This window comes from Rhipicephalus microplus, chromosome 3 (assembly GCF_043290135.1).
Source record: "Rhipicephalus microplus isolate Deutch F79 chromosome 3, USDA_Rmic, whole genome shotgun sequence".
Classification (NCBI taxonomy): domain Eukaryota; kingdom Metazoa; phylum Arthropoda; class Arachnida; order Ixodida; family Ixodidae; genus Rhipicephalus; species Rhipicephalus microplus.
The window spans coordinates 244,619,563-244,646,616 of NC_134702.1; the positions used below are offsets into that span (position 1 = coordinate 244,619,563).

The 27,054-nt window shown below is 42.1% G+C and overlaps 1 protein-coding gene and 7 non-coding genes across 8 annotated transcripts in view; all 8 read right to left on the minus strand.

Moving 5' to 3' along the window:
• LOC142803536 (uncharacterized) overlaps nucleotides 1-27,054 on the minus strand; it is a 236,829-nt gene that overhangs the window by 48,445 nt on the left and 161,330 nt on the right. The window lies entirely within an intron of this gene.
• TRNAS-CGA (transfer RNA serine (anticodon CGA)) lies at nucleotides 9,881-9,953 on the minus strand. Its single transcript has one exon. It is a non-coding gene; the product is annotated as a tRNA-Ser (tRNA).
• On the minus strand, nucleotides 12,940-13,012 carry TRNAS-CGA (transfer RNA serine (anticodon CGA)). The gene has a single exon. It is a non-coding gene; the product is annotated as a tRNA-Ser (tRNA).
• Nucleotides 14,316-14,388, minus strand: TRNAS-CGA (transfer RNA serine (anticodon CGA)). The gene has a single exon. It is a non-coding gene; the product is annotated as a tRNA-Ser (tRNA).
• On the minus strand, nucleotides 15,690-15,762 carry TRNAS-CGA (transfer RNA serine (anticodon CGA)). The gene has a single exon. It is a non-coding gene; the product is annotated as a tRNA-Ser (tRNA).
• TRNAS-CGA (transfer RNA serine (anticodon CGA)) lies at nucleotides 16,609-16,681 on the minus strand. Its single transcript has one exon. It is a non-coding gene; the product is annotated as a tRNA-Ser (tRNA).
• Nucleotides 23,469-23,541, minus strand: TRNAS-CGA (transfer RNA serine (anticodon CGA)). Its single transcript has one exon. It is a non-coding gene; the product is annotated as a tRNA-Ser (tRNA).
• TRNAS-CGA (transfer RNA serine (anticodon CGA)) lies at nucleotides 25,300-25,372 on the minus strand. The gene has a single exon. It is a non-coding gene; the product is annotated as a tRNA-Ser (tRNA).

Consider the following 27,054-nt stretch of genomic DNA (forward strand, 5'->3'; position numbering starts at 1 on the left):
GCATGTTTGGCGTCACGTAGCACGTGAACTTATTATGAGCGGGCAGCTGAATAATTGTCCCTCTTATACAACCTAAACACACCAAGTCAGCCAGTACGAGACCCTCGTTCAGTGAAATAAGGGAGAGAAGTGTATACCTAAGGGCTCGTATTTCCGCGTTTTAACACAATATGAATGAGATCTAACAGACAGGAATGAAAAGGAATGTACAGATGAAGTTATTAGAACCAATAGAATGTAAATATGAAGAAAGAAAAGTGGATGAAAAAAGAACCAGCCGTGAGCAGGAATCGAACCTACGACCTTCGAATAACGCGTTCGATGCTCTAACCACTGAGCTATCACCGCGGCCTTCCCTCCATCCACTTTTTTGGGTTTATATGTGAATTTAGAAGTAGGAGTGACAGTCAGCGCCATCTATAAGCCAAACAACGAGTGTGAAAACACTCTTATTCGCATGTTTGGCGTCACCTAGGACGTGAACTTATTATGAGCGGGCAGCTGATTAATTGTCCCTCTTATACAACCTAAACACACCAAGTCTGCCAGTACGAGACCCTCGTTCAGTGAAATAATGGAGAGAAGTGTATACCTAAGGGCTCGTATTTCCGTGTTTTAACACAATAATAATGAGATATAACAGACAGTAATGACAATGAATGTACAGGGGAAGTTATTAGAACCAATGGAATGTAAATAAGAAGAAATAAAAGTGGATAAAAAATAACCAGCCGTGAGCAGGAATCAAACCTACGACCTTCGAATAACGCGTTCGATGCTCTAACCACTGAGCTACCACGGCGGCCTTCCCCCTATCCACTTTTTTGGTTTATATGTGAATTTTAGAAGTAGGAGTGACAGTCAGCGCCGTCTATAAGCCAAACGACGAGTGTGAAAACACTCTTATGCGCATGTTTGGCGTCACGTAGCACGTGAACTTATTATGAGCGGGCCGCTAATTAATTGCCCCTCTTATACAACCTAAACACACCAAGTCTGCCAGTACGAGACCCTCGTTCAGTGAAAAAAGAAAGAGAAGTGTATACCTAATGGTTCGTATTTCCGTGTTTTAACACAATATTAATGAGATATAACAGACAGTAATGCCAAGGAATGTACAGGGGAAGTTATTAAAACCAATGGAATGTAAATAAGAAGAAAGAAGAAAGAAAAGTGGATGAAAAAATTACCAGCTGTGACCAGGAATCGAACCTACGACCTTCGAATAACGCGTTCGATGCTCTAACCACTGAGCTGTCACAGCGGCCTTTCTATCCACTGTTTGGGGTTTATATGTGAATTTAGAAGTAGGAGTGGCAGTCAGCGCCATCTATAAGCCAAACAACGACTGTGAAAACACTCTTATTCGCATGTTTGGCGTCACCTAGGACGTGAACTTATTATGAGCGGGCAGCTGATTAATTGTCCCTCTTATACAACCTAAACACACCAAGTCTGCCAGTACGAGACCCTCGTTCAGTGAAATAAGGGAGAGAAGTGTATACCTAAGGGCTCGTGTTTCCGTGTTTTAACACAATAATAATGAGATATAACAGACAGTAATGCCAAGGAATGTACAGGGAAAGTTATTAGAACCAATGGAATGTAAATAAAAAGATAGAAAAGGGGATGAAAAATTACCAGCTGTGAACAGGAATCAAACCTACGACCTTCGAATAACGCATTCGATGCTCTAATCACTGAGCTATCACAGCGGCCGTCCCTCCATCCACTGTTTGGGGTTTATATGTAAATTTAGAAGTAGGAGTGACAGTCAGCGCCAGCTATAAGCGAAACAACGAGTGTGAAAACACTCTTATTCGCATGTTTGCGTCACGTAGCACGTGAACTTATTATGAGCGGACAGCTGATTAATTGTCCCTCTTATACAACCTAAACACACCAAGTCTGCCAGTACGAGACCCTCGTTCAATAAAATAAGGGAAAGAAGTGTATACCTAAGGGCTCGTTTTTCCTTGTTTTAACACAATAATAATGAGATCTAACAGACAGTAATGCCAAGGACAGTAGTGCGGCGATGGCGTAGTGGTTAGAGCATCCGCCTCGCATGCAAGAGGTCCGTGGTTCAAATCCCGGTACCGCGCAGTTCCCAACCGGATTAAAAAAAATCCGCGTGTTGATGGAACTGCATTAAGAGGCCTGGGGTGCGGCCTCACCGGCAAACACCGCCGAGAACGCACTCCCTCACCAGAGAAGGATTGGCCACCCTGGTGCAGTATCTGGCCACTACCTCCCACATGATTACGTCAAATAACTCATGGCCCTCAGTCCCCAGCAGCTGCGGAGCAACTGACCACGGCGGCGGTCAGATCTGCAACGCAGCAGAGGGTGCTAAGAATCTCTGGATCCGGACAGGCCGCCATTGGAACCTGAACTTGGCAACGTTTAACGCTAGAACCCTATCTAGTGAGGGAAGTCTAGCTGTACTATTCGAGGAGCTGGAGGGTGTTAAATGGGATATAATAGGGCTCAGTGAGGTTAGGAGGACAGATGAGGCCTATACGGTGCTACAGAATGGGCACGTCCTTTGCTACAGGGGCTTGGCAGACAGAAGAGAACTGGGAGTGGGGTTCCTCATTCACAGAAACATTGCTGGCAACATAGAGGAATACTATAGCATTAATGAAAGGGTGGTAGGTATCGTAATTAAACTGAATAAAAGATACAAGATGAAGGTAGTACAGGCTTACGCGCCTACATCCAGCCATGATGACGCTTCAGTTGAAAGCTTCTATGAAGACGTGGAATCGGCAATGAGTAAGGTAAAAACACAGTATACTATAGTGATGGGCGACTTTAATGCAAAGGTAGGGAAGAAGCAGGCTGGAGACCAGGCAGTAGGAGATTATGGCATCGGCACTAGAAACGCCAGAGGAGAGCTACTAGTAGAATTCGCAGAACGCAATAATTTACGGATTTTGAATACCTTCTACCGAAAACGAGAAAACCGCAAGTGGACATGGAGGAGCCCTAATGGCGAAAATAAGAACGAAATAGACTTTATAATGAGTGCACACCCTGGAATCGTGCAGGATGTGGAAGTGATTGGCAAGGTACGATGCAGTGACCATAGAATGGTACGGTCTCGAATTCGCCTAGACTTGAAGAAGGAACGACAGAACTTGATACGCAAGAAGCCAATCAATCAGCTAGCACTGAGAGGGAAAGTACAGGAATTCAGAGTGTCACTGCAGAACAGGTACTCGGCTCTCAGTGAGGAAACCAACCTTAGCGTAGATACAATGAATGATAATCTGACGAGTATCATTACGGAGTGTGCAGTGGAAGTTGGAGGCAGGGTAGTCAGACAGGACACTGGCAAGCTTTCACAGGATACGAAGAACCTAATTAAAAAGCGTCAAATCATGAAAGTGTCAAGTACAACAGACAAAATAGAACTGGCAGAGCTTTCGAAGTTGATTAATAGACGTAAAGTATGCGATGTAAGAAGGTGTAACATGGAGAGAATTGAACACGCTCTGAAAAACGGAGGAAGTGTCAAAGCATTGAAGAGGAAACTTGGGATAGGCAAAAGTCGGATGTATGCACTAAGGGACAAAGAAGGCAAAATAACTACCAATATGGATAGGATAGCTAAGATAGCGGAGGAGTTTTACAGGGATCTGTACAGTAGCCGAGACAACCACGACCTTAATACGATATGAACTAGCAGTAACCCAGATTACACCCCACCAGTAATGATAGAAGAAGTCAGAAAAGCTTTGGAGAGCATACAAAGGGGCAAAGCTGCTGGTGAGGATCAGGTAACATCAGATCTGCTGAAAGATGGAGGACAGATTCTGTTAGAAAAACTAGCCACCGTGTTTACGAGGTGTCTCCTGGCGGGAAGAGTACCAGAGTCTTGGAAGAACGCTAACATCATCTTAATACATAAGAAAGGAGATGACAAGGACTTGAAGAATTACAGGCCGATCAGCTTGCTCTCTGTAGTATACAAGCTATTTACAAAGGTAATTGCTAACAGAGTAAAAAAAACATTAGAATTCAATCAACCAAAGGAACAAGCAGGATTTCGAACAGGCTACTCAACAATTGACCACATTCATACTATCAATCAGGTAATAGAAAAATGCTCAGAGTATAACCAACCACTATACATAGCCTTCATAAATTACGAGAAGGCGTTTGATTCAGTAGAAATATCAGCCGTCATGCAAACACTGCGGAATCAGGACGTAGATGAAGTATATATAAACATTCTGCAAGAAATCTACAGGGGATCAACTGCTACCATAGTGCTTCATGAGAAAGCAACAGAATGCCAATCAAGAAGGGTGTAAGGCAGGGGGACACAATTTCCCCAATGCTGTTTACCGCGTGCTTACAGGAGGTTTTCAGAAGCCTAGAATGGGAACAGTTAGGGATAAGAGTCAACGGAGAATACCTTAGTAACCTGCGCTTCGCCGATGACATTGCATTGCTGAGTAACTCGGGGGACGAATTGCAACTCATGATTATGGAGTTAGACAAGGAGAGCAGAAAAGTGGGTCTTAAAATTAATATGCAGAAAACGAAAGTAATGTACAACAACCTCGGCAAAGAGCAGCGCTTCGAGATAGGTAATAGTGCACTTGAAGTTGTAAAAGACTATGTCTACTTAGGGCAGGTAATAACCGCAGAGCCGAACCACGAGATTGAAATAACTAGAACAATAAGAATGGGGTGGAGCACATTTGGCAAGCACTCTTAAATTATGACAGGTAGATTGCCACTATCCCTCAAGAGGAAGGTATATAACAGCTGTATCTTGTCGGTACTTAGCTACGGAGCAGAAACCTGGAGACTTACAAAGAGGGTTCAGCTTAAATTGAGGACGACGCAGCGAGCAATGGAAAGAAAAATGGTAGGTGTAACCTTAAGAGACAAGAAGAGAGCAGAGTGGATTAGGGAACAAACGGGGGTTAAGGATATCATAGCTGAAATCAAGAAGAAGAAATGGACATGGGCAGGGCATGTAGCGCGTAGACAGGATAACCGCTGGTCATTAAGGGTAACTGACTGGATTCCCAGAGAAGGGAAGCGGGTTAGGGGGAGACAGAAGGTTAGGTGGGCAGATGAGATTAAGAAGTTTGCGGGTGTAAATTGGAAGCAGCAAGCACAGGACCGGGTTAACTGGCGGAACATGAGAGAGGCCTTTGTCCTGCAGTGGACGTAGTCAGGCTGAAGATGATGATGATGAATGCCAAGGAATGTACAGGAGAGTTATTAGAACCAATGCAATGTAAATAAGAAGAAAGAAAAGTGGATGAAAAAATAACCAGCCGTGAGCAGGAATCAAACCTACGACCTCGAATATCGCGTTCGATGCTCTAACCACTGAGCTACCACAGCGGCCTACCCTCTATCCACTTTTGTTTGGGTTTATATGTGAATTTAGAAGTAGGAGTGACAGTCAGCGTCATCTATAAGCCAAACGACGAGTGTGAAAACACTCTTATGCGCATGTTTGGCGTCACGTAGCACGTGAACTTATTATGAGCAGGCAGCTGATAAATTGCCCCTCTTATACAACCTAAACACACCAAGTCTGCCAGTACGAGACCCTCGTTCAATAAAATAAGGGAAAGAAGTGTATACCTAAGGGCTCGTTTTTCCTTGTTTTAACACAATAATAATGAGATCTAACAGACAGTAATGCCAAGGAATGTACAGGAGAGTTATTAGAACCAATGCAATGTAAATAAGAAGAAAGAAAAGTGGATGAAAAAATAACCAGCCGTGAGCAGGAATCGAACCTACGACCTTCGAATAACGCGTTCGATGCTCTAACCACTGAGCTACCACGGCGGCCTTCCCCCTATCCACTTTTTTTGGTTTATATGTGAATTTTAGAAGTAGGAGTGACAGTCAGCGCCATCTATAAGCCAAACGACGAGTGTGAAAACACCCTTATGCGCATGTTTGGCGTCACGTAGCACGTGAACTTATTATGAGCGGGCCGCTGATTAATTGTCCCTCTTATACAACCTAAACACACCAAGTCTGCCAGTACGAGACCCTCGTTCAGTGAAATAAGGAAGAGAAGTGTATACCTAATGGTTCGTATTTCCGTGTTTTAACACAATAATAATGAGATATAACAAACAGTAATGCCAAGGAATGTACAGGGGAAGTTATTAAAACCAATGGAATGTAAATAAGAAGAAAGAAGAAAGAAAAGTGGATGAAAAAATTACCAGCTGTGAGCAGGAATCGAACCTACGACCTTCGAATAACGCGTTCGATGCTCTAACCACTGAGCTGTCACAGCGGCCATTATATCCACTGTTTGGGGTTTATATGTGAATTTAGAAGTAGGAGTGACAGTAAGCGCCATCTATAAGCGAAACAACGAGTGTGAAAACACTCTTATTCGCATGTTTGGCGTCACGTAGCACGTGAACTTATTATGAGCGGGCAGCTGAATAATTGTCCCTCTTATACAACCTAAACACACCAAGTCAGCCAGTACGAGACCCTCGTTCAGTGAAATAAGGGAGAGAAGTGTATACCTAAGGGCTCGTATTTCCGCGTTTTAACACAATATGAATGAGATCTAACAGACAGGAATGCAAAGGAATGTACAGATGAAGTTATTAGAACCAATAGAATGTAAATAAGAAGAAAGAAAAGTGGATGAAAAAAGAACCAGCCGTGAGCAGGAATCGAACCTACGACCTTCGAATAACGCGTTCGATGCTCTAACCACTGAGCTATCACCGCGGCCTTCCCTCCATCCACTTTTTTGGGTTTATATGTGAATTTAGAAGTAGGAGTGACAGTCAGCGCCATCTATAAGCCAAACAAGGAGTGTGAAAACACTCTTATTCGCATGTTTGGCGTCACCTAGGACGTGAACTTATTATGAGCGGGCAGCTGATTAATTGCCCCTCTTATACAACCTAAACACACCAAGTCTGCCAGTACGAGACCCTCGTTCAGTGAAAAAAGGAAGAGAAGTGTATACCTAATGGTTCGTATTTCCGTGTTTTAACACAATAATAATGAGATATAACAGACAGTAATGCCAAGGAATGTACAGGGGAAGGTATTAAAACCAATGGAATGTAAATAAGAAGAAAGAAGAAAGAATAGTGGATGAAAAAATTACCAGCTGTGACCAGGAATTGAACCTACGACCTTCGAATAACGCGTTCGATGCTCTAACCACTGAGCTGTCACAGCAGCCTTTCTATCCACTGTTTGGGGTTTATATGTGAATTTAGAAGTAGGAGTGACAGTCAGCGCCATCTATAAGCCAAACAACGACTGTGAAAACACTCTTATTCGCATGTTTGGCGTCACCTAGGACGTGAACTTATTATGAGCGGGCAGCTGATTAATTGTCCCTCTTATACAACCTAAACACACCAAGTCTGCCAGTACGAGACCCTCGTTCAGTGAAATAAGGGAGAGAAGTGTATACCTAAGGGCTCGTATTTCCGTGTTTTAACACAATAATAATGAGATATAACAGACAGTAATACCAAGGAATGTACAGGGAAAGTTATTAGAACCAATGGAATGTAAATACGAAGAAAGAAGAAAGAAAAGTGGATGAAAAATTACCAGCTGTGAACAGGAATCAAACCTACGACCTTCGAATAACGCATTCGATGCTCTAATCACTGAGCTATCACAGCGGCCGTCCCTCCATCCACTGTTTGGGGTTTATATGTAAATTTAGAAGTAGGAGTGACAGTCAGCGCCATCTATAAGCGAAACAACGAGTGTGAAAACACTCTTATTCGCATGTTTGGCGTCACGTAGCACGTGAACTTATTATGAGCGGACAGCTGATTAATTGTCCCTCTTATACAACCTAAACACACCAAGTCTGCCAGTACGAGACCCTCGTTCAGTGAAATAAGGGAGAGAAGTGTATACCTAAGGGCTCATATTTCCGTGTTTTAACACAATATTAATGAGATATAACAGACAGTAATGACAAGGAATGTACAGGGGAAGTGATTAGAACCAATGGAATGTAAATAAAAAGATAGAAAAGTGGATGAAAAAATAACCAGCCGTGAGCAGGAATCGAACTTACGACCTTCGAATATCGCGTTGGATGCTCTAACCACTGAGCTACCACGGCGGCCTACCCTCTATCCACTTTTGTTTGGGTTTATATGTGAATTTAGAAGTAGGAGTGACAGTCAGCGTCATCTATAAGCCAAACGACGAGTGTGAAAACACTCTTATGCGCATGTTTGGCGTCACGTAGCACGTGAACTTATTATGAGCGGGCAGCTGATTAATTGTCCCTCTTATACAACCTAAACACACCAAGTCAGCCAGTACGAGACCCTCGTTCAGTGAAATAAGGGAGAGAAGTGTATACGTAAGGGCTCGTATTTCCGTGTTTTAACACAATATTAATGAGATCTAACAGACAGTATTGCCAAGGAATGTACAGGAGAGTTATTAGAACCAATGCAATGTAAATAAGAAGAAAGAAGAAAGAAAAGTGGATGAAAAAATTACCAGCTGTGAGCAGGAATCGAACCTACGACCTTCGAATAACGCGTTCGATGCTCTAACCACTGAGCTGTCACAGCGGCCGTTCTATCCACTGTTTGGGGTTTATATGTGAATTTAGAAGTAGGAGTGACAGTCAGCGCCATCTATAAGCCAAACAACGAGTGTGAAAACACTCTTTTTCGCATGTTTGGCGTCACCTAGGACGTGAACTTATTATGAGAGGGCAGCTGATTAATTGTCCCTCTTATACAACCTAAACACACCAAGTCTGCCAGTACGAGACCCTCGTTCAGTGAAATAAGGGAGAGAAGTGTATACCTAAGGGCTCGTATTTCCGTATTTTAACACAATAATAATGAGATATAACAGACAGTAATGCCAAGGAATGTACAGGGGAAGTTATTAGAACCAATGGAATGTAAATACGAAGAAAGAAGACAGAAAAGTGGATGAAAAAATTACCAGCTGTGAGCAGGAATCGAACCTACGACCTTCGAATAACGCATTCGATGCTCTAATCACTGAGCTATCACAGCGGCCGTCCCTCCATCCACTGTTTGGGGTTTATATGTAAATTTAGAAGTAGGAGTGACAGTCAGCGTCATCTATAAGCCAAACAACGAGTGTGAAAACACTCTTATTCGCATGTTTGGCGTCACCTAGGACGTGAACTTATTATGAGCGGGCAGCTGAATAATTGTCCCTCTTATACAACCTAAACACACCAAGTCTGCCAGTACGAGACCCTCGTTCAGTGAAATAAGGGAGAGAAGTGTATACCTAAGGGCTCGTATTTCCGTGTTTTAACACAATAATAATGAGATATAACAGACAGTAATGACAAGGTATGTACAGGGGAAGTGATTAGAACCAATGGAATGTAAATAAAAAGATAGAGAAGTGGATGAAAAAATAACCAGCCGTGAGCAGGAATCGAACTTACGACCTTCGAATATCGCGTTCGATGCTCTAACCACCGAGCTACCACGGCGGCCTACCCTCTATCCACTTTTGTTTGGGTTTATATGTGAATTTAGAAGTAGGAGTGACAGTCAGCGTCATCTATAAGCCAAACGACGAGTGTGAAAACACTCTTATGCGCATGTTTGGCGTCACGTAGCACGTGAACTTATTATGAGCGGGCAGCTGATAAATTGTCCCTTTTATACAACCTAAACACACCAAGTCAGCCAGTACGAGACCCTCGTTCAGTGAAATAAGGGAGAGAAGTGTATACCTAAGGGCTCGTATTTCCGTGTTTTAACACAATATTAATGAGGTATAACAGACAGTAATGCCAAGGAATGTACAGATGAAGTTATTAGAACCAATGGAATGTAAATAAGAAGACAGAAAAGTGGATGAAAAAAGAACCAGCCGTGAGCAGGAATCGAACTTACGACCTTCGAATATCGCGTTCGATGCTCTAACCACTGAGCTACCACGGCGGCCTACCCTCTATCCACTTTTGTTTGGGTTTATATGTGAATTTAGAAGTAGGAGTGACAGTCAGCGTCATCTATAAGCCAAACGACGAGTGTGAAAACACTCTTATGCGCATGTTTGGCGTCACGTAGCACGTGAACTTATTATGAGCGGGCAGCTGATAAATTGTCCCTCTTATACAACCTAAACACACCAAGTCAGCCAGTATAGACCCTCGTTCAGTGAAATAAGGGAGAGAAATGTATACCTAATGGTTCGTATTTCCGTGCTTTAACACAATATTAATGAGATATAACAGACAGTAATGCCAAGGAATGTACAGGGGAAGTTATTAAAACCAATGGAATGTGAATAAGAAGAAAGAAGAAAGAAAAGTGGATGAAAAAAATTCCAGCTGTGAGCAGGAATCGAACCTACGACCTTCGAATAACGCGTTCGATGCTCTAACCACTGAGCTGTCACAGCGGCCGTTCTATCCACTGTTTGGGGTTTATATGTGAATTTAGAAGTAGGAGTGACAGTCAGCGCCATCTATAAGCCAAACAACGAGTGTGAAAACACTCTTATTCGCATGTTTGGCGTCACCTAGGACATGAACTTATTATGAGCGGGCAGCTGATTTATTGTCCCTCTTATACAACCTAAACACACCAAGTCAGCCAGTACGAGACCCTCGTTCAGTGAAATAAGGGAGAGAACTGTATACCTAAGGGCTCGTATTTCCGTGTTTTAACACAATATTAATGAGATATAACAGACAGTAATGACAAGGAATGTACAGGGGAAGTGATTAGAACCAATGGAATGTAAATAAAAAGATACAAAAGTGGATGAAAAAATAACCAGCCGTGAGCAGGAATCGAACTTACGACCTTCGAATATCGCGTTCGATGCTCTAACCACTGAGCTGCCACGGCGGCCTACCCTCTATCCACTTTTGTTTGGGTTTATATGTGAATTTAGAAGTAGGAGTGACAGTCAGCGTCATCTATAAGCCAAACGACGAGTGTGAAAACACTCTTATGCGCATGTTTGGCGTCACGTAGCACGTGAACTTATTATGAGCGGGCAGCTGATTAATTGTCCCTCTTATACAACCTAAACACACCAAGTCAGCCAGTACGAGACCCTCGTTCAGTGAAATAAGGGAGAGAAGTGTATACGTAAGGGCTGGTATTTCCGTGTTTTAACACAATATTAATGAGATCTAACAGACAGTATTGCCAAGGAATGTACAGGAGAGTTATTAGAACCAAAGCAATGTAAATAAGAAGAAAGAAAAGTGGATGAAAAAATAACCAGCCGTGAGCAGGAATCGAACCTACGACCTTCGAATAACGCGTTCGATGCTCTAACCACTGAGGTACCACGGCGGCCTTCCCCCTATCCACTTTTTTTGGTTTATATGTGAATTTTAGAAGTAGGAGTGACAGTCAGCGCCATCTATGGGCCAAACGACGAGTGTGAAAACACTCTTATGCGCATGTTTGGCGTCACGTAGCACGTGAACTTATTATGAGCGGGCCGCTGATTAATTGTCCCTCTTATACAATCTAAACACACCAAGTCTGCCAGTACGAGACCCTCGTTCAGTGAAATAAGGAAGAGAAGTGTATACCTAATGGTTCGTATTTGCGTGTTTTAACACAATATTAATGAGATATAACAGACAGTAATGCCAAGGAATGTACAGGGGAAGTTATTAAAACCAATGGAATGTAAATAAGAAGAAAGAAGAAAGAAAAGTGGATGAAAAAATTACCAGCTGTGAGCAGGAATCGAACCTACGACCTTCGAATAACGCGTTCGATGCTCTAACCACTGAGCTGTCACAGCGGCCGTTCTATCCACTGTTTGGGGTTTATATGTGAATTTAGAAGTAGGAGTGACAGTCAGCGCCATCTATAAGCCAAACAACGAGTGTGAAAACACTCTTATTCGCATGTTTGGCGTCACCTAGCGCATGTTTCGAATATCGCGACCATATTCCCCTGTACATTCCTTGGCATTACTGTCTGTTATATCTCATTATTATTGTGTTAAAATACGGAAATACGAGCCCTTAGGTATACACTTCTCTCCCTTATTTCACTGAACGAGGGTCTCGTACTGGCAGACTTGGTGTGTTTAGGTTGTATAAAAGGGACAATTAATCAGCTGCCCGCTCATAATAAGTTCATGTCCTAGGTGACGCCAAACATGCGAATAAGAGTGTTTTCACACTCGTTGTTTGGCTTATAGATGGCGCTGACTGTCACTCCTACTTCTAAATTAATTAATTACATTAATCATTTTTTCGATAAAAACACACCTGTCCACGAAAACCAAGTAATCGTCAACATAACGAAACACTTTGATTGCCAGATCAACAAGACTACCCTGTATAGCCCTGTCCACCTTTGCCAAAAATATTGTGCTCTGAATAGGCGCGACACACGAACCGATACATACTGTCTGTTAGATCTCATTAATATTGTGTTAAAACACGGAAATACGAGCCCTTACGTATACACTTCTCTCCCTTATTTCACTGAACGAGGGTCTCGTACTGGCTGACTTGGTGTGTTTAGGTTGTATAAGAGGGACAATTAATCAGCTGCCCGCTCATAATAAGTTCACGTGCTACGTGACGCCAAACATGCGCATAAGAGTGTTTTCACACTCGTCGTTTGGCTTATAGATGACGCTGACTGTCACTCCTACTTCTAAATTCACATATAAACCCAAACAAAAGTGGATAGAGGGTAGGCCGCCGTGGTAGCTCAGTGGTTAGAGCATCCAACGCGATATTCGAAGGTCGTAGCCAGTACGAGACCCTCGTTCAGTGAAATAAGGGAGAGAAGTGTATACCTAAGGGCTCGTATTTCCGTGTTTTAACACAATAATAATGAGATATAACAGACAGTAATGACAAGGTATGTACAGGGGAAGTGATTAGAACCAATGGAATGTAAATAAAAAGATAGAAAAGTGGATGAAAAAAGAACCAGCCGTGAGCAGGAATCGAACTTACGACCTTCGAATATCGCGTTCGATGCTCTAACCACTGAGCTACCACGGCGGCCTACCCTCTATCCACTTTTGTTTGGGTTTATATGTGAATTTAGAAGTAGGAGTGACAGTCAGCGTCATCTATAAGCCAAACGACGAGTGTGAAAACACTCTTATGCGCATGTTTGGCGTCACGTAGCACGTGAACTTATTATGAGCGGGCCGCTGATTAACTGTCCCTCCTATACAACCTAAACACACCAAGGGTGCCAGTACGGGACCCTCGTTCAGTGAAATAAGGAAGAGAAGTGTATACCTAATGGTTCGTATTTCCGTGTTTTAACACAATATTATTGAGGTATAACAGACAGTAATGCCAAGGAATGTACAGGGCAAGTTATTAAAACCAATGGAATGTAAATAAGAAGAAAGAAGAAAGAAAAGTGGATGAAAAAATTACCAGCTGTGAGCAGGAATCGAACCTACGACCATCGAATAACGCGTTCGATGCTTTAACCACTGAGCTGTCACAGCAGCCGTTCTATCCACTGTTTGGGGTTTATATGTGAATTTAGAAGTAGGAGTGACAGTCAGCGCCATCTATAAGCCAAACAACGAGTGTGAAAACACTCTTATTCGCATGTTTGGCGTCACCTAGGACATGAACTTATTATGAGCGGGCAGCTGATTAATTGTCCCTTTTATACAACCTAAACACACCAAGTCTGCCAGTACGAGACCCTCGTTCAGTGAAATAAGGGAGAGAAGTGTATACCTAAGGGCTCGTATTTCCGTATTTTAACACAATAATAATGAGATATAACAGACAGTAATGCCAAGGAATGTACAGGGGAAGTTATTAGAACCAATGGAATGTAAATACGAAGAAAGAAGACAGAAAAGTGGATGAAAAAGTTACCAGCTGTGAGCAGGAATCGAGCCTACGACCTTCGAATAACGCATTCGATGCTCTAATCACTGAGCTATCACAGCGGCCGTCCCTCCATCCACTGTTTGGGGTTTATATGTAAATTTAGAAGTAGGAGTGACAGTCAGCGCCATCTATAAGCCAAACAACGAGTGTGAAAACACTCTTATTCGCATGTTTGGCGTCACCTAGGACGTGAACTTATTATGAGCGGGCAGCTGATTAATTGTTCTTTTATACAACCTAAACACACCAAGTCTGCCAGTACGAGACCCTCGTTCAGTGAAATAAGGGAGAGAAGTGTATACCTAAGGGCTCGTATTTCCGTGTTTTAACACAATAATAATGAGATCTAACAGACAGTAATGCCAAGGAATGTACAGGAGAGTTATTAGAACCAATGCAATGTAAAAAGGAAGATAGAAAAGTGGATGAAAAAATAACCAGTCGTGAGCAGGAATCGAACCTACGACCTTCGAATATCGCGTTCGATGCTCTAACCACTGAGCTACCACGGCGGCCTACCCTCTATCCACTTTTGTTACGGTTTATATGTAAATTTAGAAGTAGGAGTGACAGTCAGCGTCATCTACAAGCCAAACGACGTGTGTGAAAACACTCTTATGCGCATGTTTGGCGTCACGTAGCACGTGAACTTATTATGAGCGGGCAGCTGATAAATTGTCCCTTTTATACAACCTAAACACACCAAGTCAGCCAGTACGAGACCCTCGTTCAGTGAAATAAGGGAGAGAAGTGTATACCTAAGGGCTCGTATTTCCGTGTTTTAACACAATATTAATGAGGTATAACAGACAGTAATGCCAAGGAATGTACAGGGGAAGTTATTAGAACCAATGGAATGTAAATACGTAGAAAGAAGAAAGAAAAGTGGATGAAAAAATTACCAGCTGTGAGCAGGAATCGAACCTACGACCTTCGAATAACGCATTCTGTGCTCTAACCACTGAGCTATCACAGCGGCCGTCCCTCCATCCACTGTTTGGGGTTTATATGTGAATTTAGAAGTAGGAGTGACAGTCAGCGCCATCTATAAGCCAAACAACGAGTGTGAAAACACTTTTATGCGCATGTTTGGCGTCACGTAGCACGTGAACTTATTATGAGCGGGCAGCTGATTAATTGTCCCTCTTATACAACCTAAACACACCAAGTCAGCCAGTACAAGACCCTCGTTCAGTGAAATAAGGGAGAGAAGTGTATACCTAAGGGCTCGTATTTCCGTGTTTTAACACAATAATAATGAGATCTAACAGACAGTAATGCCAAGGAATGTACAGATGAAGTTATTAGAACCAATGGAATGTAAATAAGAAGAAAGAAAAGTGGATGAAAAAAGAACCAGCCGTGAGCAGGAATCGAACCTACGACCTTCGAATAACGCGTTCGATGCTCTAACCACTGAGCTATCACCGCGGCCTTCCCTCCATCCACTTTTTTGGGTTTATATCTGAATTTAGAACTAGGAGTGACAGTCAGCGCCATCTATAAGCCAAACAACGAGTGTGAAAACACTCTTATTCGCATGTTTGGCGTCACCTAGGACGTGAACTTATTATGAGTGGGCAGCTGATTAATTGTCCCTCTTATACAACCTGAACACACCAAGTCTGCCAGTACGAGACCCTCGTTCAGTGAAATAAGGGAGAGAAGTGTATACCTAAGGGCTCGTATTTCCGTGTTTTAACACAATAATAATGAGATATAACAGACAGTAATGACAAGGAATGTACAAGGGAAGTGATTAGAACCAATGGAATGTAAATAAAAAGATAGAAAAGTGGATGAAAAAATAACCAGTCGTGAGCAGGAATCGAACCTACGACCTTCGAATATCGCGTTCGATGCTCTAACCACTGAGCTACCACGGCGGCCTACCCTCTATCCACTTTTGTTACGGTTTATATGTAAATTTAGAAGTAGGAGTGACAGTCAGCGTCATCTACAAGCCAAACGACGTGTGTGAAAACACTCTTATGCGCATGTTTGGCGTCACGTAGCACGTGAACTTATTATGAGCGGGCAGCTGATAAATTGTCCCTTTTATACAACCTAAACACACCAAGTCAGCCAGTACGAGACCCTCGTTCAGTGAAATAAGGGAGAGAAGTGTATACCTAAGGGCTCGTATTTCCGTGTTTTAACACAATATTAATGAGGTATAACAGACAGTAATGCCAAGGAATGTACAGGGGAAGTTATTAGAACCAATGGAATGTAAATACGAAGAAAGAAGAAAGAAAAGTGGATGAAAAAATTACCAGCTGTGAGCAGGAATCGAACCTACGACCTTCGAATAACGCATTCTGTGCTCTAACCACTGAGCTATCACAGCGGCCGTCCCTCCATCCACTGTTTGGGGTTTATATGTGAATTTAGAAGTAGGAGTGACAGTCAGCGCCATCTATAAGCCAAACAACGAGTGTGAAAACACTTTTATGCGCATGTTTGGCGTCACGTAGCACGTGAACTTATTATGAGCGGGCAGCTGAATAATTGTCCCTCTTATACAACCTAAACACACCAAGTCTGCCAGTACGAGACCCTCGTTCAGTGAAATAAGGGAGAGAAGTGTATACCTAAGGGCTCGTATTTCCGTGTTTTAACACAATAATAATGAGATATAACAGACAGTAATGACAAGGAATGTACAAGGGAAGTGATTAGAACCAATGGAATGTAAATAAAAAGATAGAAAAGTGGATGAAAAAATAACCAGTCGTGAGCAGGAATCGAACCTACGACCTTCGAATATCGCGTTCGATGCTCTAACCACTGAGCTACCACGGCGGCCTACCCTCTATCCACTTTTGTTACGGTTTATATGTAAATTTAGAAGTAGGAGTGACAGTCAGCGTCATCTACAAGCCAAACGACGTGTGTGAAAACACTCTTATGCGCATGTTTGGCGTCACGTAGCACGTGAACTTATTATGAGCGGGCAGCTGATAAATTGTCCCTTTTATACAACCTAAACACACCAAGTCAGCCAGTACGAGACCCTCGTTCAGTGAAATAAGGGAGAGAAGTGTATACCTAAGGGCTCGTATTTCCGTGTTTTAACACAATATTAATGAGGTATAACAGACAGTAATGCCAAGGAATGTACAGGGGAAGTTATTAGAACCAATGGAATGTAAATACGAAGAAAGAACAAAGAAAAGTGGATGAAAAAATTACCAGCTGTGAGCAGGAATCGAACCTACGACCTTCGAATAACGCATTCTGTGCTCTAACCACTGAGCTATCACAGCGGCCGTCCCTCCATCCACTGTTTGGGGTTTATATGTGAATTTAGAAGTAGGAGTGACAGTCAGCGCCATCTATAAGCCAAACAACGAGTGTGAAAACACTTTTATGCGCATGTTTGGCGTCACGGAGCACGTGAACTTATTATGAGCGGGCAGCTGATTAATTGTCCCTCTTATACAACCTAAACACACCAAGTCAGCCAGTACGAGACCCTCGTTCAGTGAAATAAGGGAGAGAAGTGTATACCTAAGGGCTCGTATTTCCGTGTTTTAACACAATAATAATGAGATCTAACAGACAGTAATGCCAAGGAATGTACAGATGAAGTTATTAGAACCAATGGAATGTAAATAAGAAGAAAGAAAAGTGGATGAAAAAAGAACCAGCCGTGAGCAGGAATCGAACCTACGACCTTCGAATAACGCGTTCGATGCTCTAACCACTGAGCTATCACCGCGGCCTTCCCTCCTACCACTGTTTTGGGTTTATATGTGAATTTAGAACTAGGAGTGACAGTCAGCGCCATCTATAAGCCAAACAACGAGTGTGAAAACACTCTTATTCGCATGTTTGGCGTCACCTAGGACGTGAACTTATTATGAGCGGGCAGCTGATTAATTGTCCCTCTTATACAACCTGAACACACCAAGTCTGCCAGTACGAGACCCTCGTTCAGTGAAATAAGGGAGAGAAGTGTATACCTAAGGGCTCGTATTTTCGTGTTTTAACACAATAATAATGAGATATAACAGACAGTAATGACAAGGAATGTACAGGGGAAGTTATTCGAACCAACGGAATGTAAATACGAAGAAAGAAGAAAGAAAAGTGGATGAAAAAAATACCAGCTGTGAGCAGGAATCGAACCTACGACCTTCGAATAACGCATTCGATGCTGTAACCACTTCGCTATCACAGCGGCCGTCCCTCCATCCACAGTTTGGGGTTTATATGTGAATTTAGAAGAAGGAGTGGCAGTCAGCGCCATCTATAAGCCAAACAACGAGTGTGAAAACACTTTTATGCGCATGTTTGGCGTCATGTAGCACGTGAACTTATTATGAGCGGGCAGCTGATTAATTGTCCCTCTTATACAACCTAAACACACCAAGTCAGCCAGTACGAGACCCTCGTTCAGTGAAATAAGGGAGAGAAGTGTATACCTAAGGGCTCGTATTTCCGTGTTTTATTACAATATTAATGAGATCTAACAGACAGTAATGCCAAGGAATGTACAGATGAAGTTATTAGAACCAATGGAATGTAAATAAAAAGAAAGAAAAGTGGATGAAAAAAGAACCAGCCGTGAGCAGGAATCGAACCTACGACCTTCGAATAACGCGTTCGATGCTCTAACCACTGAGCTATCACCGCGGCCTTCCCTCCATCCACTTTTTTGGGTTTATATGTGAATTTAGAAGTAGGAGTGACAGTCAGCGCCATCTATAAGCCAAACAACGAGTGTGAAAACACTCTTATTCGCATGTTTGGCGTCACCTAGGACATGAACTTATTATGAGCGGGCAGCTGAATAATTGTCCCTCTTATACAACCTAAACACACCAAGTCTGCCAGTACGAGACCCTCGTTCAGTGAAATAAGGGAGAGAAGTGTATACCTAAGGGCTCGTATTTCCGTGTTTTAACACAATAATAATGAGATATAACAGACAGTAATGACAAGGTGTGTACAGGGGAAGTGATTAGAACCAATGAAATGTAAATAAAAAGATAGAAAAGTGGATGAAAAAATAACCAGCCGTGAGCAGGAATCGAACTTACGACCTCCGAATATCGCGTTCGATGCTCTAACCACCGAGCTACCACGGCGGCCTACCCTCTATCCACTTTTGTTTGGGTTTATATGTGAATTTAGAAGTAGGAGTGACAGTCAGCGCCATCTATAAGCCAAACGACAAGTGTGAATGCATTCTTATGCGCATGTTTGGCGTCACGTAGCACGTGAAATTATTATTAGCGGGCAGCTGATTAATTTTCCCTCTTATACAACCTAAACACACCAAGTCTGCGAGTACGAGACCCTCGTTCAATGAAACAAGGGACAGAAGTGTATACCTAAGGGCTCGTTTTTCCGTGTTTTAACACAATAATAATGAGATCTAACAGATAGTAATGCCAAGGAATGTACAGGGGAAGTCATTACAACCAATGGAATGTAAATAAGAAGAAATAAAAAAGAAAAGTGGATGAAACAATAACCAGCCGTGAGCAGGAATCGAACCTACGACCTTCGAATATCGCGTTCGCTGCTCTAACCACTGAGCTACCACAGCGGCCTACCCTCTATCCACTTTTGTTTGGGTTTATATGTGAATTTAGAAGTAGGAGTGACAGTCAGCGCCATCTATAAGCCAAACGACAAGTGTGAATGCATTCTTATGCGCATGTTTGGCGTCACGTAGCACGTGAAATTATTATTAGCGGGCAGCTGATTAATTTTCCCTTTTATACAACCTAAACACACCAAGTCTGCGAGTACGAGACCCTCGTTCAATGAAACAAGGGAAAGAAGTGTATACCTAAGGGCTCGTTTTTCCGTGTTTTAACACAATAATAATGAGATCTAACAGATAGTAATGCCAAGGAATGTACAGGGGAAGTCATTACAACCAATGGAATGTAAATAAGAAGAAAGAAAAAAGAAAAGTGGATGAAACACTAACCAGCCGTGAGCAGGAATCGAACCTACGACCTTCGAATATCGCGTTCGCTGCTCTAACCACTGAGCTACCACAGCGGCCTACCCTCTATCCACTTTTGTTTGGGTTTATATGTGAATTTAGAAGTAGGAGTGACAGTCAGCGTCATCTATAAGCCAAACGACGAATGTGAAAACACTCTTATGCGTATGTTTGGCGTCACGTAGCACGTGAACTTATTATGAGCGGGCAGCTGATAAATTGTCCCTCTTATACAACCTAAACACACCAAGTCTGCCAGTACGAGACCCTCGTTCAATAAAATAAGGGGAAGAATTGTATACCTATGGGCTCGTTTTTCCTTGTTTTAACACAATAATAATGAGATCTAACAGACAGTAATGCCAAGGAATGTACAGGAGAGTTATTAGAACCAATGCAATGTAAAAAGGAAGAAAGAAAAGTGGATGAAAAAATAACCAGCCGTGAGCGGGAATCGAACCTACGACCTTCGAATAACGCGTTCGATGCTCTAACCACTGAGCTACCACGGCGGTCCCCCTATCCACTTTTTTTGGTTTATATGTGAATTTTAGAAGTAGGAGTGACAGTCAGCGCCATCTATAATCCAAACAACGAGTGTGAAAACACTCTTATTCGCATGTTTGGCGTCACGTAGCACGTGAACTTATTATGAGTGGGCAGCTGATTAATTGTCCCTCTTATACAACCTAAACACACCAAGTCTGCCAGTACGAGACCCTCGTTCAGTGAAATAAGGGAGAGAAGTGTATACCTAAGGGCTCGTATTTCCGTGCTTTAACACAATATTAATGAGATCTAACAGACAGTAATGCCAAGGAATGTACAGATGAAGTTATTAGAACCAATGAAATGTAAATAAGAAAAATAAAAGTGGATGAAAAAAGAACCAGCCGTGAGCAGGAATCGAACCCACAACCTTCGAATAACGCGTTCGATTTTCTAACCACTGAGCTATCACCGCGGCCTTCCCTCCATCCACTTTTTTGGGTTTATATGTGAATTTAGAAGTAGGAGTGACAGTCAGCGCCATCTATAAGCCAAACAACGAGTGTGAAAACACTCTTATGCGCATGTTTGGCGTCACGTAGCACGTGAACTTATTATGAGCGGGCCGCTGATTAATTGTCCCTCTTATACAACTTAAACACACCAAGTCTGCCAGTACGAGACCCCCGTTCAGTGAAATAAGGAAGAAAAGTGTATACCTAATGGTTCGTATTTCCGTGTTTTAACACATTATTAATGAGATATAACAGACAGTAATGCCAAGGAATGTACAGGGGAAGTTATTAAAACCAATGGAATGTAAATAAGAAGAAAGAAGAAAGAAAAGTGGATGAAAAAATTACCAGCTGTGAGCAGGAGTCGAACCTACGACCTTTGAATAACGCGTTCAATGCTCTAACCACTGAGCTATCACAGCGGCCGTCCCTCCATTCACTGTTTGGGGTTTATATGTAAATTTAGAAGTAGGAGTGACAGTCAGCGCCATCTATAATCCAAACAACGAGTGTGAAAACACTCTTATTCGCATGTTTGGCGTCACGTAGCACGTGAACTTATTATGAGTGGGCAGCTGATTAATTGTCCCTCTTATACAACCTAAACACACCAAGTCTGCCAGTACGAGACCCTCGTTCAGTGAAATAAGGGAGAGAAGTGTATACCTAAGGGCTCGTATTTCCGTGCTTTAACACAATATTAATGAGATCTAACAGACAGTAATGCCAAGGAATGTACAGATGAAGTTATTAGAACCAATGAAATGTAAATAAGAAAAATAAAAGTGGATGAAAAAAGAACCAGCCGTGAGCAGGAATCGAACCCACAACCTTCGAATAACGCGTTCGATTTTCTAACCACTGAGCTATCACCGCGGCCTTCCCTCCATCCACTTTTTTGGGTTTATATGTGAATTTAGAAGTAGGAGTGACAGTCAGCGCCATCTATAAGCCAAACAACGAGTGTGAAAACACTCTTATGCGCATGTTTGGCGTCACGTAGCACGTGAACTTATTATGAGCGGGCAGCTGATTAATTGTCCCTCTTATACAACCTAAACACACCAAGTCTGCCATTACGAGACCCTCGTTCAATGAAATAAGGGAAAGAAGTGTATACCCAAGGGCTCGTTTTTCCGTGTTTTAACAAAATATAATTGAGATCTAACAGACAGTAATGCCAAGGAAAGTATAGGGGAAGATATTAGACCAAATTTTAATGTAAATACAAAGAAAAGTGGGTGAAATTATAAGTTGCCTTGAGATCCTGCCCACGGCAAGTTATCTTTTCACCCATATTTCTTCGTATTTACATTAAAATTTGGTCTAATATCTTCCCCTATACTTCCCTTGGCATTAGGGTCTGTTCGATCTCATTATTATTGTGTAAGAAATCGGAAAAACGAGCCCTTAGGTATACACTTCTATCCTAATATATATATATATATATATATATATATATATATATATATATATATATATATATATATATATATATATATATCTTTATATATATATATATATATATATATATATATAAGGGAGAGAAGTGTATACCTAAGGGCTCGTATTTCCGTGTTTTAACACAATATTAATGAGATATAACAGACAGTAATGCCAAGGAATGTACAGGGGAAGTTATTAAAACCAATGGAATGTGAATAAGAAGAAAGAAGAAAGAAAAGTGGATGAAAAAATTACCAGCTGTGAGCAGGAATCGAACCTACGACCTTCGAATAACGCGTTCGATGCTCTAAACACTGAGCTGTCACAGCGGCCGTTCTATCCACTGTTTGGGGTTTATATGTGAATTTAGAAGTAGGAGTGACAGTCAGCGCCATCTATAAGCCAAACAACGAGTGTGAAAACACTCTTATTCGCATGTTTGGCGTCACCTAGGACATGAACTTATTATGAGCGGGCAGCTGAATAATTGTCCCTCTTATACAACCTAAACACACCAAGTCTGCCAGTACGAGACCCTCGTTCAGTGAAATAAGGAAGAGAAGTGTATACCTAATGGTTCATATTTCCGTGTTTTAACACAATATTAATGAGATATAACAGACAGTAATGCCAAGGAATGTACAGGGGAAGTTATTAAAACCAATGGAATGTGAATAAGAAGAAAGAAGAAAGAAAAGTGGATGAAAAAATTACCAGCTGTGAGCAGGAATCGAACCTACGACCTTCGAATAACGCGTTCGATGCTCTAAACACTGAGCTGTCACAGCGGCCGTTCTATCCACTGTTTGGGGTTTATATGTGAATTTAGAAGTAGGAGTGACAGTCAGCGCCATCTATAAGCCAAACAACGAGTGTGAAAACACTCTTATTCGCATGTTTGGCGTCACCTAGGACATGAACTTATTATGAGCGGGCAGCTGATTAATTGTCCCTCTTATACAACCTAAACACACCAAGTCTGCCAGTACGAGACCCTCGTTCAGTGAAATAAGGGAGAGAAGTGTATACCTAAGGGCTCGTATTTCCGTGTTTTAACACAATAATAATGAGATCTAACAGATAGTAATGCCAAGGAATGTACAGGGGAAGTCATTACAACCAATGGAATGTAAATAAGAAGAAAGAAAAAAGAAAAGTGGATGAAAAAATAACCAGCCGTGAGCAGGAATCGAACCTACGACCTTCGAATATCGCGTTCGATGCTCTAACCACTGAGCTACCACAGCGGCCTACCCTCTATCCACTTTTGTTTGGGTTTATATGTGAATTTAGAACTAGGAGTGACAGTCAGCGTCATCTATAAGCCAAACGACGAGTGTGAAAACACTCTTATGCGTATGCTTGGCGTCACGTAGCACGTGAACCTATTATGAGCGGGCAGCTGATAAATTGTCCCTCTTATACAACCTAAACACACCAAGTCTGCCAGTACGAGACCCTCGTTCAATAAAATAAGGGAAAGAAGTGTATACCTAAGGGCTCGTTTTTCCTTGCTTTAACACAATAATAATGAGATCTAACAGACAGTAATGCCAAGGAATGTACAGGAGAGTTATTAGAACCAATGCAATGTAAAAAGGAAGAAAGAAAAGTGGATGAAAAAATAACCAGCCGTGAGCGGGAATCGAACCTACGACCTTCCAATAACGCGTTCGATGTTCTAACCACTGAGCTATCACAGCGGCCGTCCCTCCATCCACTGTTTGGGGTTTATATGTAAATTTAGAAGTAGGAGTGACAGTCAGCGCCATCTATAGGCCAAACAACGAGTGTGAAAACACTCTTATTCGCATGTTTGGCGTCACCTAGGACGTGAACTTATTATGAGCGGGCCGCTGATTAACTGTCCCTCTTATACAACCTAAACACACCAGGTCTGCCAGTACGGGACCCTCGTTCAGTGAAATAAGGAAGAGAAGTGTATACCTAATGGTTCGTATTTCCGTGTTTTAACACAATATTATTGAGATATAACAGACAGTAATGCCAAGGAATGTACAGGGCAAGTTATTAAAACCAATGGAATGTAAATAAGAAGAAAGAAGAAAGAAAAGTGGATGAAAAAATTACCAGCTGTGAGCAGGAATCGAACCTACGACCTTCGAATAACGCGTTCGATGCTTTAACCACTGAGCTGTCACAGCGGCCGTTCTATCCACTGTTTGGGGTTTATATGTGAATTTAGAAGTAGGAGTGACAGTCAGCGCCATCTATAAGCCAAACAACGAGTGTGAAAACACTCTTATTCACATGTTTGGCGTCACCTAGGACGTGAACTTATTAAGAGCGGGCAGCTGATTAATTGTCCCTTTTATACAACCTAAACACACCAAGTCTGCCAGTACGAGACCCTCGTTCAGTGAAATAAGGGAGAGAAGTGTATACCTAAGGGCTCGTATTTCCGTATTTTAACACAATAATAATGAGATATAACAGACAGTAATGCCAAGGAATGTACAGGGGAAGTTATTAGAACCAATGGAATGTAAATACGAAGAAAGAAGACAGAAAAGTGGATGAAAAAATTACCAGCTGTGAGCAGGAATCGAACCTACGACCTTTGAATAACGCATTCGATGCTCTAATCACTGAGCTATCACAGCGGCCGTCCCTCCATCCACTGTTTGGGGTTTATATGTAAATTTAGAAGTAGGAGTGACAGTCAGCGCCATCTATAAGCCAAACAACGAGTGTGAAAACACTCTTATTCGCATGTTTGGCGTCACCTAGGACGTGAACCTATTATGAGCGGGCAGCTGATTAATTGTTCTTTTATACAACCTAAACACACCAAGTCTGCCAGTACGAGACCCTCGTTCAGTGAAATAAGGGAGAGAAGTGTATACCTAAGGGCTCGTATTTCCGTGTTTTAACACAATAATAATGAGATATAACAGACAGTAATGACAAGGAATGTACAGGGGAAGTGATTAGAACCAATGGAATGTAAATAAAAAGATAGAAAAGTGGATGAAAAAATAACCAGTCGTGAGCAGGAATCGAACCTACGACCTTCGAATATCGCGTTCGATGCTCTAGCCACTGAGCTACCACGGCGGCCTACCCTCTATCCACTTTTGTTACGGTTTATATGTAAATTTAGAAGTAGGAGTGACAGTCAGCGTCATCTACAAGCCAAACGACGTGTGTGAAAACACTCTTATGCGCATGTTTGGCGTCACGTAGCACGTGAACTTATTATGAGCGGGCAGCTGATAAATTGTCCCTTTTATACAACCTAAACACACCAAGTCAGCCAGTACGAGACCCTCGTTCAGTGAAATAAGGGAGAGAAGTGTATACCTAAGGGCCCGTATTTCCGTGTTTTAACACAATATTAATGAGGTATAACAGACAGTAATGCCAAGGAATGTACAGGGGAAGTTATTAGAACCAATGGAATGTAAATACGAAGAAAGAAGAAAGAAAAGTGGATGAAAAAATTACCAGCTGTGAGCAGGAATCGAACCTACGACCTTCGAATAACGCATTCTGTGCTCTAACCACTGAGCTATCACAGCGGCCGTCCCTCCATCCACTTTTTGGGGTTTATATGTGAATTTAGAAGTAGGAGTGACAGTCAGCGCCATCTATAAGCCAAACAACGAGTGTGAAAACACTTTTATGCGCATGTTTGGCGTCACGTAGCACGTGAACTTATTATGAGCGGGCAGCTGATTAATTGTCCCTCTTATACAACCTAAACACACCAAGTCAGCCAGTACGAGACCCTCGTTCAGTGAAATAAGGGAGAGAAGTGTATACCTAAGGGCTCGTATTTCCGTGTTTTAACACAATATTAATGAGATCTAACAGACAGTAATGCCAAGGAATGTACAGATGAAGTTATTAGAACCAATGGAATGTAAATAAGAAGAAAGAAAAGTGGATGAAAAAAGAACCAGCCGTGAGCAGGAATCGAACCTACGACCTTCGAATAACGCGTTCGATGCTCTAACCACTGAGCTATCACCGCGGCCTTCCCTCCATCCACTTTTTTGGGTTTATATGTGAATTTAGAACTAGGAGTGACAGTCAGCGCCATCTATAAGCCAAACAACGAGTGTGAAAACACTCTTATTCGCATGTTTGGCGTCACCTAGGACGTGAACTTATTATGAGCGGGCAGCTGATTAATTGTTCCTCTTATACAACCTGAACACACCAAGTCTGCCAGTACGAGACCCTCGTTCAGTGAAATAAGGGAGAGAAGTGTATACCTAAGGGCTCGTATTTTCGTGTTTTAACACAATAATAATGAGATATAACAGACAGTAATGACAAGGAATGTACAGGGGAAGTTATTAGAACCAATGAAATGTAAATACGAAGAAACAAGAAAGAAAAGTGGATGAAAAAAATACCAGCTGTGAGCAGGAATCGAACCTACGACCTTCGAATAACGCATTCGATGCTGTAACCACTTCGCTATCACAGCGGCCGTCCCTCCATCCACTGTTTGGGGTTTATATGTGAATTTAGAAGTAGGAGTGACAGTCAGTGCCATCTATAAGCCAAACAACGAGTGTGAAAACACTTTTATGCGCATGTTTGGCGTCACGTAGCACGTGAACTTATTATGAGCGGGCAGCTGATTAATTGTCCCTCTTATACAACCTAAACACACCAAGTCAGCCAGTACGAGACCCTCGTTCAGTGAAATAAGGGAGAGAAGTGTATACCTAAGGGCTCGTATTTCCGTGTTTTAACACAATATTAATGAGATCTAACAGACAGTA